Consider the following 15,323-nt stretch of genomic DNA (forward strand, 5'->3'; position numbering starts at 1 on the left):
ACAATAACCAACTGCAGAAAACTCATTAGTCTTAGGATACCATAAACCAAAATTGGATGTGCTATGAACATATCTAATAATTCTTTTAACTACAGAAAGATGTGATTCTTTCGGTTTTGATTGGAATCTTGAACATATTCTAATAATTTACACAATATCAGGTCTAGAGGAAGTTAGGTTCCTAAGAGATTCGATCATTCCTCTATACCTAATCTCATCAAAATCTTTCTCAGTTTCACCCTTTTCTAACTTTGAGTTAGGGTGCATGGGTGTTCCCATGAGTTTGGCATTTTCCATACCAAATTTTTTAACTAATTTCTTGCATACTTCTCTTGATGAATAAAAATTTCATTTTCAGATTGCTTTATTTGAAGCCCAAGGAAGAAATTAAGTTCACCCATCATACTATGTCAAATTCACTTGTCATGAGTTTTTCAAATTCAATACAAAGGGTCTCATTGGCTGATCCAAAAATAATGTCATCAACATAAATTTGGACCAAAATAAAAGAATCATTAGAATTTTTTAATAAATAAAGTAGTATCTATGGTGCCTCTTTGAAATCTATTTTTTAAGAGAAAAGAACTACGTCTTTCATTCCAAGCCCTAGGTGCTTGTCTTAGTCCATAAAGAGCTTTTGAAAGTTTAAAAATATAATTAGAAAATTTCTTATTTTCAAATCCAGGTGATTGAGTCACATACACTTCTTTATCTATTACTCCATTCAGAAATGTACATTTCACATCTATTTGAAATAATTTAAAACGGCAATAAGCAACATAAGCAAGAAGAAGTTTTATGACTTCCATTCGGGCAACAGGGACAAAGGATTCATCAAAATCTATTCCTTCCTCTTGATTATATCCTTGTTCCACATCTTGCTTTGTTTCTAGCTATGCTTCCGTCTTCACCCAACTTGTTCCTGAAAATCCACTTGGTGCCAATCACTTTCTTTCCATTTGACTTTGGAACAAGTGTCCAAACTTGATTCTTTTCAAATTCACTAAGTTTTTCCTCTATAGCCTTTACCCATGAAGGGTCATCAAGTGCTTCCCTGATGTTTTGTGGCTCCATTTGTGAGAGAAAAGCTAAGTTTGATTCTTCATTTGCTTTTCTAGTGGAGGATCAAGTTTTTACACCTTGAGAGATGTCCCCAATGACAAATTCTTGTGAATAATAATTTAAAAATCTCCACTCACCGGGTCTAGTAGACTTAGGAGCAGACTTGGTCACTGATGGATCCAAATAACCGGTGTTCTCAGGAATTTTGCCTGTTTGAAGAGACAAAACAGAATTGTATCCTGCAGGATCTCTTGCAGCAGCAATTTCAGATTCAGGTAGCCCAAAAATTTCCTTTTCATGATTTTGAGCTTCTCTTGTGTTGCCTTGAACCTGATTTCCTGTATCATAATCTTTCAAGATACTTTGAACCAAGTTAGTGTCACAAAAGGTAATATGTATGGACTCCTCAATAATTCTAGCATCTTGATGATAAACTCTATAAACTTTGCTAGTAGTGAAATATCCTAAAAATAAACATTCATATGCCTTTGGATCAAATTTTTCTAGATTTTCTTTGTTAATTAGGACAAAACATTTGCATCCAAAGATATGTAAGTAATTTAAGTTTAGTAGGTGATCTTTCCAAAGTTCATAAGGAGTTTTCTTCAAAAGTTTCCTTATGGTTGTTCTATTCAAAATGTGGCAAGCCGTGTTAACAGTTTCAACCCAGAGAAATTTTAGAATATTACTTTAACAGAGCATAGCTCTTGTCATTTCTTGAATACTTCTGTTTCTTCTTTCAACAACACCATTTTGTTGTGGTGTTCTTGGATAAGAAAAATTGTGTGATATTCCAAATTCTTCACAAAAGGATTCAAATGATTGATTTTGGAATTCAGTTCCATGATCACTTCTTATTGAGGCAATCTTTAAATCCATTTCATTTTGAATTTTCTTGCTAAAAATCTTAAAAGACTAAAAGGCATCATTTTTATGTGCAAGAAATAAAACCCAGCCAAATCTTGTGTAGTCATCCACAACCACCAAACCATAATATTTACCACCTAAGTTTTGAGTTTTTGTTGGACCAAATAAGTCAATATGTAACAATTCAAGTGGTCTTTTAGTAGAGACATCTTTCTTTGGTTTAAATAAATTTTTTGTTTGTTTTTCCATTTGACAAGTATCACAAGTGATATCTTTGTAAAATTTTATCAAAGAAAGACCTCTTACTAATACCTTATTTACAAGCTTGTTTGTTTGAAACATGCTAGCGTGGCCCAATCTTTTGTGCCATAGCCACTTTTTAGATTCTTTGAAATGAAAACAAGCTACATTTTGATTATTTAGTTCCTCAATAGTGAGACCATATATATTATCACAACGATTTGCTATGAATAGTACTTCATTAGATTTTTCACTCACCACTCGATATTCTAATCTTTTGAATATTATCAGGTAGTTCAAGTCACACAGTTGACTAATACTCAAAAGATTATGCCTCAAACCATCAACCAAAAAGACACCATCAATGAAAGTAGAATGACTGTTAGGTTGTTACCTACTTTTTCAACAGCTATGATTTTACCTTTTCCATCATCTCCAAAGGTCACAAACCCTCCATCATACTTATTGAGTTTGATGAAAAATGTTGACCTTCCAGTCATGTGTCTAAAACATCCACTATCTAAGTACCACATGTCTTTCTTCTTCTTGGATGCTAGACAAATCCGCACATAATCTCAAGTAACCTTAGGTATCCAAATTAATTTGGATCCTTTGAAGTTAATCCACCTTGCCTGCCCAAGTGCATTAAAATCACAAATAACATTGTAAGTTTGGTTTCCTACTCATCTTCTTTTAATAAAGCATTGTAGGCAAGAATGACCAATTTTCTTACAATTGAAGCAATAATTTTCTTATGCATGTTGCTGAAATTAATTTAATTTTTTATGCTAAAAATAATTAAATGATTGAGGTTTTCCGGTATTTGAAAAATGGGCATTTCTCTTGACAAAATTATTTTTGTTATTAGTATTTCTTTTCGCAAATTCATTCAAACCAAAATTTTTGAAAGCATATGGACTTCTTGAGTAAGAGGTTCTTTTGTGAAATTGTGGGTTTTTGAAAGCAACTTCATTATTTGAGACGTAGTCCAAACCCGACTTGTGTAGTGTAGGTTCAATTTTTGAAGATGATGCAGTTTCATCAAAATAAGATTTTTCAAATTCTTCTTCATAGGTGGGAACATATCCAAGACCAGATTTGTTAATGTTGTATTTTGTTTTTGAAGAAGAGGCTATGAAATTTGTAGAGGAATTATCAAAAACTGCACTCTCTTTTGTTAAATAGCCTAAACTAGATTTTTCAATCAATGGTCTTTGATTTGTAAGTAATTTGTCCAATTTACTAGAACTATGAGTAAATTTTGCTAAATCACTATTCAATCTTTTAATCATTTCATTTAACCTTTCATTTTCAGCAACAAGCTCTTGAGAAGAATCCACAATGTGCTTTTCTTTAAGTTTCTCAAGTTCAAATTTTAGAAATATATTTTCTTCAATAATATCCAAAGTACATTTGATTTTCTTCACATTTTCTTTCAAAAAATCATTTTTAGCTTTCAATATTTCTTTTTCAAATTTGTATTTATTGTATTTGTTCAGTAATTTTTCAGAATTGAGGGTGAGATCATCAATGATAACATGTAAATCATATATGGACAGGTCATAATAATTTACCTCATCAACTTAATTTTCACCATCCATAAAGCAAATTTGAACTTCACATTCAGAGTCTTCTTCCTCATCTGAGTCGTTCTCAAGATCTTCTTAAGATGCCATGAGCACTCTCTTCTTTTCTTTCTTCCCTTTGTCCTCTTTCTTGAGTTTCGGATGGTTGTATTTAAGATGTCCAACCTCCTTGCAGTTGTGACAAATCACTTTGCTCATATCCTTCTTGTACTCCTTTGACCTCGAGCCCTTGTACTTGTCTTTATTCCTCATTAGCCTTCTAAACCTTGTACCAAAAAATACAAGTTCATCATCTAAAAAACTGTCACTAGATTCACTCTCTTTTAGTTCGACTTTTGACTTAAGGGCTATTCCCTTTTTCTTTGAGTCTTGGTTTATGTGTGTGGTTTCATAAGTAAGAAATTTCCCTCTCAGCTCATCATATGTTATAGAACTTAGGTTGTTACTCTCAGCTAGGACAGTGGCTTTTGTTTCCCATTTCTTTGTGAGGCTTCTAAGGACTTTTCTCACTAGAGTTTGTTCTCTGTGTGTTAAACCTATAACATCAAGGCTGTTGATTATGATTGAGAATCTCTCAAATATTTCATCAATGCTTTCTCTATCCTTCATGTTAAACATATCATACTCTTTTTGTAGCATATTAATCCTTATTTCTTTGACTTGTTTAGTGCCTTTGTTTGTAACCTGGAGTTTCTCTCAGATTTCTTTGGCTGTCTTGCATCTAGACACCTTTTGGTACTCCTCAAAGCTGATAGCACAATGTAGTAAGTTGATAGCTTTAACATTCAGTTCCACTTTCTTCTTGTCGTTGTCATTCCATTTAGTTTCCTCTTTTGGAGTCACCACTCCATCAGCACTTGTTTGTGTTGGAATTTTGGGGCCGCTCACAATAATCTTCCATATGTTATAGTCGATGAAATGGATGAAGATTTGCATCCTTTCTTTTCATTAGGCATAGTTTTTTCCGTTGAAGAAGGGATGCCTGTTGTTTAACTGACCTTCTGTTAGGGTGTAAATAAATGTGGTTGTGCCCAAGTTGTTTGCCATTGGATCTTTGCTCCAAGCTGTTAGGCTTGATTCTTGAGACCTTGACTCTTGATAACAATTAAAGGTTACAGAAGGCTTAAAGAAGGGAGGGTTGAATCTATGGCCTTCTTTTACTTTGATTCGATTATGTCTTTATACCCAACTTCAAATTTGATTTCTGTTTGAACTGTGCAGCAAAAAATTTAAGAGATAATTTTATTTTGTGTCATAAATTTTAGAAAACAGAATAGCAAGATAAAGAAAGAAGTTGACACAGTCATATATCCTAGTTCAGTTGCCTTGTGCAATGCAACCTACATCCAGTCTCCACCATAACAGTGGTGAAATTTTCACTATAGTCAAAGTAATACATACATCAATTTTCTAGGATTCACACAATCCTATCTGGACACACAAGTTTCTTCCTAAACTTGACTTGGTTATGCTAATACCTAACTCTTTACACTAAGTGTTTTCCCAACTTAGCAAGGGGCACCTTACTGGTACAAGACACAAGACAGAAAATTACTACCAAAGGAAATCAGGATTCACTCTTGACTTTTCTCTCAAGTAATTCACTCAACCTTTTTCACTTAGACTTTTTTCTCAATGTCTCTCTCTCTCAGCCTTTTACCTCTCAAAGACAATACAGAAATATATACATTGAAATTGAGATACAAATTAGTAAAACAAGAAGGAGATTGATGTGTAACAGCCTATATTGCTATGAGTTGAATCGGATTTAGCTATCTCTGATGAAACTCTTCATCTTTGCGGAATGTTTCTTTAACTTAAAAACACTGTCGAAAACGTTGAGCTCTTCATAGGAAAGCTCTCAAACAAACTCAGATTCTGGTTCTCTCTCCCTTCTTCCAAAACTAAAAAGCATTTTTCTTTTTGTACCTTGTGCATAGTCACAGTTTGGATTTTTCTCAAGTCAACTCTTTGGACTCTTCGCTTCCTTAGCTTGTCACCTCTCTTTCTTTATTTAACCCATAAATTAGGGATTTCAAAGCTGGTCCTTTTTGCTTGACCGAAGACTTCTGAACAGCGTGAAAAAGCTTGTTCAGTGATAAATTCAAATCCAAACCCTTGAGATAGTGCTTTGATCCCAAGTAACAATTTGAGCATTTGATTCACAGCAGTGATTATCAGAAATCACTTTCTTCATATATCCCAAATTGGCGTTGTAGAATTTTAAAGGAGTGAAAAAAATAAATTGCATGCAAATGGTAATAAATCACATTTATCCTCTGACTTAACTTAACCTGATTTGATTTGGACGATTAGACCTTTACTTTTTTATCTATTTTTCTCTTTCTTTCTTCTCTGATGAATGAACTAGGAAGATAAAACTCTCTCTCTTTTCTTAAAAATTTGACTGAAACAAGCAATGTAAACGTTGACTTCAACTTGAATGAATTGCGTTGTGTTTGAATTTTTTTATCAATTCATTCGGTCCAATAAATATGTTTATTGTTTTCACTTGGGCTTTGATTAAAGATATGGGCAGCTCCTCTTTTCTTGTTTCTATTTGTTTGGATTGCTTTATTTATTTTACTTGCGTCACTAACAAAAAATAATCAAAACTAATTGGACATTTATTCTAATAATTTAATATTTATAATCATTATTTAAATTAGTTATGTACTCAACTTAAAATTTTTAATGCATTTATTTATTATTTATTTATTTTAGATTATAAGCACTATTTATATTTTAAGGGTTAGATTAATTCACTTTTTTTTTAAGTAAGTAAACAATTTTAGAGAAGTCAAATTCAATAACTATTTGCATATGTGAAATAACTATTTGCATATGTGAGGCACATGTGTTATCTAGATAGGCACCTTAGTTTCACGTCACCTGAAATATAATTTTTAATTTTTTAATATTTTTTATATATATAATTTTTTGTTATATCTATAAAATAAATTATGAGAGATTATATTTTATTCTTTTAAGAGAAAAAAATAAAAGAGAAAATTCAATACCGAAGAAGAAGATGATGAAAGCAGAAATCTATCTTAGCTATGCAACGAAAATGGGAAACATCTTATTTTTCTTTTTAATTGAAGATGAAGTTTTCCGAAACCCCATTTAGTACGAAGGTCAATTTAGGGGTCAGTTTGTGAGGGGATAAAATTGGACGTGTATGTGTGATTGAAATCAAAGTCCTAAGCTTGTGGCAAGAGTACAGAAATGCAAATTGGACGTGTATGTAGGTAGCTAGCTGTCCCTTAGATAACGTAATCCAAATTTGAGAATTTATCTTTGCATTCTTTTTGAGGTTGCAATTTTGTGACATCTTATTTTTAAAGTTTATCTGAATTTAACTCACACAACTTAATTCAAATATTTGCATAATGCTCATATTTTGTATCATGTAAGTATTATATGCCTAAGTTATTTTAGTTTACAAATCTTAATAGGTTAAAATTTGTTCTCGTAAGGAGCAAATGTAAATCAGGGCACTAACCAGTAACCGAGTAATTTGACTCATGTCAAGGAATTAACTTTTTTTTTTAATGTAAGCGTGATTAAGGACTATCATTATTCTAATTTTAATGAAATACCCAAGCAATCCAGATGCTGAAGGTCAGGCGCCTTGAACTTTGTAAAAAAAATATATCTATTTTGCCTCACGTTTATTACTTTTTAAAACTTTTTTTTAATTGTTAGATTACGGTTTTCAATTTTAGACAAATACAAATTCATATTTCATCCTATATGGTACCAGTCAAATTTAAAATTCAGGTACAGTTATTATAATATATAGAAAATGACTACTACACTAGGAACTTATGTGCCAACTATTTTAATTTAAATATATAACCTAAGAATAAAAATGTATACTTAAAACTTAAAAGTTTACTCATACAAATTGTTCCTACATGAGTCTGAAGTCTAAACACTGGAGGCCCAAAACCATACTGTCAAAAGAAATAAGGCAACTTGGGTCATTGGCTAAACAGATACCACTACCTAGATGGGCCTACTGGGCCATAATACTTTGATGGACCCCAATTTGGGCGCCACAATCGATATCAAGCCTAACTTTGAAAGCAAGCAGAGGTCTCTCTGGTCTATCTTATTTTGGTTAGAGAAAATCACAAATCGATCTTTGACTTTTGGTCCGTGAACATTTAAGTTTTCGAAAATTTAAAAATACATTTAAGTCTCTAACCTCTTTAAAATATATATCGATCTCTGAGTTTAATTTATCTAATTTTAAAAACCCTCTCACATGTGCATCTGTATCAACTTGATCAGTACAACGGGAGTCACGTTTGATTTTTTCATTGAGTCTGACAAATCCAAATGAACATGAAAAATCGATATGTTCAAGTTTTGAAAAGGTCAAAAACTTAAATATATTTTTAAATCTTCAAAAACTTAAATATCCATGAATCAAAAGATCAAAAATCTATTTACCCTTTTCTATTTAGTAAGTAGTGAAAAATCAACTTATTTTATAGTAATTTTCCATACAATAACAAAATAACCACCTACTATCAACCAAAAAATTTCTCTCAATTATGATTGGGTCTTTATGTTACAAATATCATCACATTTTAAGTAACTGATCATCTAATTTAACTACACTTTATTAAAAAATTTTACTAACTCAAGTATCGAAATTGATTGGAGGTAATTTTTAAGGTGGAAACTCAGGTTCGATTTCACGTGAAGTTGATACCTGAGAATCGTTAGATGATTTAATTAATTTGACTAAATTTCATCTAACGGCTCTTAAATATTAACTTCACTTCACATGAAGTCAACTTCACCTAAATTTTCACCAACTTTTAATCTTCGTCTAAGAATTGTACAAGGAAACCATTGTATACAGTCAGATCATATCATCCAAGCTCAATATAGGAACACAAATATAAATTTGACTTAGGAGACATAGAATTATAACAATCTCATAAGAATTTACTGGTTAATTTTATGAAAGTTGACGACACTGTTAATACAGTATGCGGTAGCGGAGTGAGTAAAGGAGAGAGGGACAGGTGTAAGAGAGGGAGCAAGAGCATTGAGAAAGAGGGAATTGAAAAGTTGAGATGAGAGTTTCAAGTTTGATTTTGGGAGTGGGTGAAATGAAATGATGGGTAAAAAAAAAGTGTCACGAGAAGCTTGGGTTTGTTCTTGGAAAATTTATTCCAAAGACTTGGCTTTAATTTAGATATTGCTTGATTCAAATGCAACTTGGGCTACAGCTTCAATTTGTTATTCAAGAGTTCTATGTTTATACACATAGGTTCAGATTCAGACCTCAAATTTAATAGAGATATATACTGTTGAAACTTGAAAGTGTTCTCTTATTTATTATGTCCATAGATGATTGAGTTATGTTCAAAATATTTTAGAGAATGCCGCGAAATTAAAAAATTTACCAGAAATTTCTATCTTTTCTATTGGATTTCTATAGAATTAGATTAATTAGTCAAATTTCTCAACAACAAAAAATACTAATCTATCTTTTATAGAGATCATATAAAAATTACATTTTGAGGAATAAATTTTTGGATAATTTATACTAATAAACTGAATATGGTTTAAAATTACACAGATGTTCTAAATTAATTTTTGTTACACTTACACGCATATTCTATAATATTTTTATGGAAATTGAATCAACTAAATTTGATTTACTATATATATGTTGTAGAAGCAGTAAATCGAATTAACTAGATTTGACTGTAAATCGATTTACTATAATAGAACTTGTTGCTTTCTCTAATTCAAACTTAGATTTTTTAGAGTATAACGTCATCAAAGTATAAGTTTTATACTTAATTTCACAATTAAATAATAATTTAATTGATATAGTATTTTAAATATTTCTCAAGTCAAATTATATATTGTATAAATATAGTTAGTTATTTTATATTGTATAACTATCCGTTAGTTTTTACTCTCAAAAAAATTTAAATTTTAACTTCTATGTTATTTTAGAGGGTTATACTTTATATTAATCTTTTTAATATCAAAAGTCCTGGTAATTATTTTTTAGATGCTAATGAATCAAAGAATAAATTTTAATGAATTTTTAAAAATTGTTTATTGTTTCGTTTTAAATTCACAAGTTTATAAAAATATAAATTTTTTAGAATTTGAATTAAAACACAAAAAGTTGAATTTCTATTTTTATTCGTTTGGATTTTTTTATATTCTTTTAATCTAAATGGGAGTATTTTTTTATTAACATTTATATTTTGTAAAAAATATCAATAAATTGTATAAGTAGTAAATTAAATCAATGTATATATATTACAGAAGTAGTAAATCAAATTAACTAAATTCGATTTACTCCTATTATAGCTAAATCAAATTACATAAAGATATTCTAATAGTACAGGCGTATAACAAAAATTGATTTAGAACATCTATATAATTTTAAATCACATTTAGTTTATTAATGTAAATTATCCTAAATTTTTTAAACAATATAATAATAATGTAAACAATGACGAGAATAATATAATCATTTTTTTTTTGCTCTTGAGGAAATTCTTAGGTTAAAAGATACTACGCCTTAGTGTCTAGGTTTACTTAAATACAATTAATTAATTATCAATTTCATAAGCTATCTAAATAGATAGCTATAATTTAAGTGCTACTTATTTTGTGAAAAATATTTTTTATTTTTATTTTAAATTTTCCCTCATATTTTGGAAAATTGACTGGTTTGTAAAATGCTTCACATTAAAAAATTTCACAATTCTCAAATGTGTTAATCTCCACTTGAAGAATTTAACTTGGTGATGGCTATTTTCTCTAAAATAAAGTAAAATGTTAGATAAAATGTTTAAAATTAATTTAGAATATGAATTTTGTTATCATATATTTTAAGGACATAAATTAAATATACCATAAAAAAATATTTTAATATTATTTATTGTAAAAATACTTTTTTATATTTTTAATATAAAAAATAATAAATAATATTAAAATATTTCTTTCTATGATATACTTAACATATGCTCTTAGGACATAAAATAGCAAAACTCTTAAAATATTACATAAAAAGAGTGCGTAAAATATGTATCAAATTAAATATGCAATTATGACTACCCAAAATAAAAAAAGAGACAAAGTTTATCACCCTTGGAATGATAGAAACACATGCAAAGAATTTGATCATGGGGCTTGCATGGCGCGTTGCCTTGAAGAGAAACTAGGTGGCTATGTATATTATTTAGAATTTAATTTTAGGTGAGTTCTATTGTCTAACTTTTTAATTATTTGATACAAAAATAAAAAAAATAGAGTCTACTTTTATTTTTCTTAATTTTTAGGTAAATTAGGTACCTATATGTTATATATTAGACACCATAGAATTTTCTTTAATTTTAATATATTTACAGTAAAAGAAAATATTTTAAAGATAAAGAAACAAGTAAAAGAACAAAAAAAATTAAAAAAAATTAAAAAATTATTAAAATTTATTATTTTTAGTTATTAATTAATTATTAATATTTAAAAATATGTAATAAAATATATTATTAAATTATTAAATTAAAAAATTAAATTAATAACTAAAAAATAATAAAAAATAATAAATTTTAATATCCTTCTAATATTTGTTCAGGACTGAAAACCAAAATTAAAAAGATAAAGAAAAAAAGAAAAAAATCCATTTGGTGTTTAAGCGATATATGTGTGTGGTGGATACATAATTTGGTTATTACAGTTTCGCTTTCTGGTCCCCAAAAGTTTTATCCTATCTGTCCTCCTCCTCCCGGATCTGCTTCTCTTTTCTCTCTCATCAATAATTGAATATATGCATGCATGTCAGACATCATTTAAGAGGGGTAACCCAATTCTAATTCATTTTTTAATTTAAAGCTAAAACTAATTATAACGACTTGTTACAAGCTTGTGATTTCATTAAAGAATGGCTGCGACCATTTTTCAAGTTTTTCAATTCCCCCTCCAACAAAACAACTACCTAGCTTTCGTCATGGGCATTAAGTATAACTTAACAATTTTGTAACATTAATTAAATTTTAGTTAAATTAAAATATATGCCTTTATATAATTTTTATTAGTTAAATTAAAAAGGTTTTACGGATATAATTTAGTTTTAAAGTATTATATATATATATTCATATTTTTTTAAAAAAAAATTGTTACACAGTAAAACTTTGTTATTAAATCTGTTGGTAGATATTTGTATATATAAATATATATTATTTAATTTATTTTAAAAAAATATTTTATATCAATAATTAATTTACTGTTTTTTTAAATATGAAATGACGTATGGAGGGTTTTTGAAACGCATGCATGGCATAAAATTAGGAATAAAGGAGGCGTGGATGGGTGTATGGAGGGTCAGAAAAAGTTTTAGTCTCTCCATATCTACTGCTACTATTCTAAGTTGAATTTTATGTAGGATACATACTAGTATGTACTCTACCATATATATTCTACTGTTGAAAATTTTAGTTAGTATCATTGTTGCGTGTTTAATATGTGATCAAACGGAATAATATCTATACTTTGTATCCCGTGGCACAACCACCTTTATATCTTAAATCAACTTCTCTTTTTTTTCCCTCTCTACATTTCCGGGAAAAATGTATACCCTCCCCTTAAAAAAAAATTAAAATACTAAATTAATTCTTTATTTCGTTTAGATGTAATTCTATTTTGATATCTAAGATTTAAAGTATTTTATTTAGTTTTAATATAATTCTAACATAAAGTCAAAATTAAATAATTAATAAAATATTTTACGTAATAGTAGTACAAAAATAAGATCAATAATCTAAAAAATAAATATAAACTCATACAAAATCAACAATAGATGTATTAATATATTTATTTATCATTCTCTTTAGTTCTATACAAAATATTTCATTTAAATTGTAAGGAGAATGATAAATAAATATATTGATCTATTCATAGTTGATTTTGTGTCTTTGAAGTTTGTACTTGTTCTCCAGATTATCAACATTGTTTATGTAGAATATTTCGTTAATTATATAAGTGGAACTACATTGAAACTAAATAAAACTTTTTTGGATTCAAATATGACACTTTAAATTTTAAGGACCAAAACGAAATTACACTTAAAAAATCAATTTAATATTTTACTCTAAAAAAATTGTATATGTTTGAATAAAGTAGAAAAAATTAAGATTATATATAAAATTAAAAAATAAATTAATTATAACAAGATTTGAATTATAAAATTATTAAATCTAATATAAATTTTATAAAATTAATTGTCTCAAAAGATTTTAAGAATTCAATTGAATTTGTAATTATTATTATGTGTTTGAAGAGCTGGTGATGATGACCAGAACTTATTGTTGTTAATAATGAAGGCTTATGGAGAAGCTATTAATCTAGGTTCTTGAGATGTTTTTATTACTAGTCATTCATGGGTTTAGGGTAATCTACTTCTAGGATTAATCAAAGCACCCTATATATATAAAGTTTCAGAAGAGCAATAAGTTCGAATAACTTTCCATAAAATTTTTCAAAGAAAAATCATTATTGTAATAAGGTTCATTACAAAAAGAATCTGTCGGATAGCTAATAATTTAGGACTGACAATTTTCAATCACAAATAGTAACTCATTTCATTAGAGTAACCAAAAAAACTATATCTAAAAAAATAAAAAATTATAGTTATTTTTATATAAAATTTATAATTACAAATTATTAAATAATTTAATAAATTTAATTAAATTATTATTTAATAATTCTAAACTATAATTTCACGTAAAAATAACTATATATAAATTTTCATTTAAAAAAATGGTAATATTAATCCCGAAACGTACTAGGCATTTTTACGGAGAGACATGGGAATCTCATTGATTTCCTAGTTTAACTTGACCTCTTTTTTATTTTATTTTTTTATTGAATCGGCTATATATTATTAAATAGTATGTTCAATTAGGGAAAAATATTTGTAAACAGTTTCAAAATTAAATTGTGATATTATAAAATCGAATTATATAGGAAAATATAGATGTGAACTTTTTTAAAGAACCATTATTTTCTTCAATATTAAAAAAGTTAAGAAAAACGTTTGGAAAAATTAAATGTACTGTTATTATTATAAAGAAAAAGTTGTTAATTTTATATATATAATTCATATTAATAAAAAAATAAAAGAGATACTTCTACGAATTTGATGTTAGTATTAATAATAAGTTAAAATTTGTTTTAATTATATAATAAAAATAATTAACATAATAATTATTAAGAGAGATAAAGTTATTTTGCAATAAATAATATATTTAATAAATCAATCAAGTTATGTGAAAAAAAATCAATTACTAATTAACTATTACGTATTGAAATACATATTTAATATTTCATAAAAAAATATATACTACTTTAAATGAATTTAATTATTCGTCTATCGTAAATTTAATTATTCTATTATAATAAAATTGATAATTCTATTAAAAATAAATTAAATTATATATATTTATATAAAAGTATATAATAACTAAGTTTAATAATTAATTTTGATGTATAAATAATATTTTTAAAAATAGATTGCATATTTATTTATGTTAGTTAAGAAATGAAAGTTGAATATTGTTCACTATGTGAAATCGATAACGTTCTATATATTAATATTTTACTTCATCCATTCTTTAATATCTATTTATTTTACCCATCTGTTTATTATTCTATAATATATGTCAGTTATATTTTTTTAATATAATTTATTATTAAATTATCAAGTGTATTCTTAGTTTATATAAGTATTAAAAATTATTGTATTATTTTATCTTGTTATTAGTTAAGGTTGACTTAATTTTGTTATATTATCTTTTAATTTATTACTCTTGATTATAAATTTTTATCAATAATATAATGTGCATTCAAAGAAAGTGAGAGATAAAATAAATGGATTAGAGGGAATATTCAACGAAATTACAAAGTAAATTTAAATAGTGGGTGTGGCTAAAAAATTTAGCCTAACATCCTAATACATTGAAAAAAAGTTTTGGGTTTATACAATGTATATATTTTTATTCAAAAGAGATCCACTAATTATTATGGAAAAAGGGAAGAATTAATTACATTGTAGAATTAGATTTAGTAGAATCTGTAAAAGAAGAAATGATTAGTATTGAGTTATAGGATGATAATGATTAATGGTATGTTGTGTGTAAAATAATTGTGTCTGCATGGATAAACCAGAGTGTCCACGCAGCACCTCCCTCTCCGTTCATTTTTTGTCACTTATACAGTTATACATAGATAACAATAACATAACTTCCCAGAACTCCGAATTCCCTTCTCTCTTTCTTCTTCTCTCTTCATACAATGGACAGAGACATGCTTCCAGCAAGGTGGACGGAACCCTTACTTGGAGAAGACAGCACTGACATTGGAATTCCCATGAATGCCCCTCTCACTTCCTTCAAAACCATACCCCAGCCTCCTCCAATTACCATAAACCCCTTCCCCTTCCTCCAACAACAAACCGTAACTGCTAACACTAACGATAACAACTTCCTCACGCACCAAGGCATGGACACTTTTGCCCTCGAA

Source organism: Arachis duranensis, chromosome 6, assembly GCF_000817695.3.
Source record: "Arachis duranensis cultivar V14167 chromosome 6, aradu.V14167.gnm2.J7QH, whole genome shotgun sequence".
NCBI lineage: Eukaryota > Viridiplantae > Streptophyta > Magnoliopsida > Fabales > Fabaceae > Arachis > Arachis duranensis.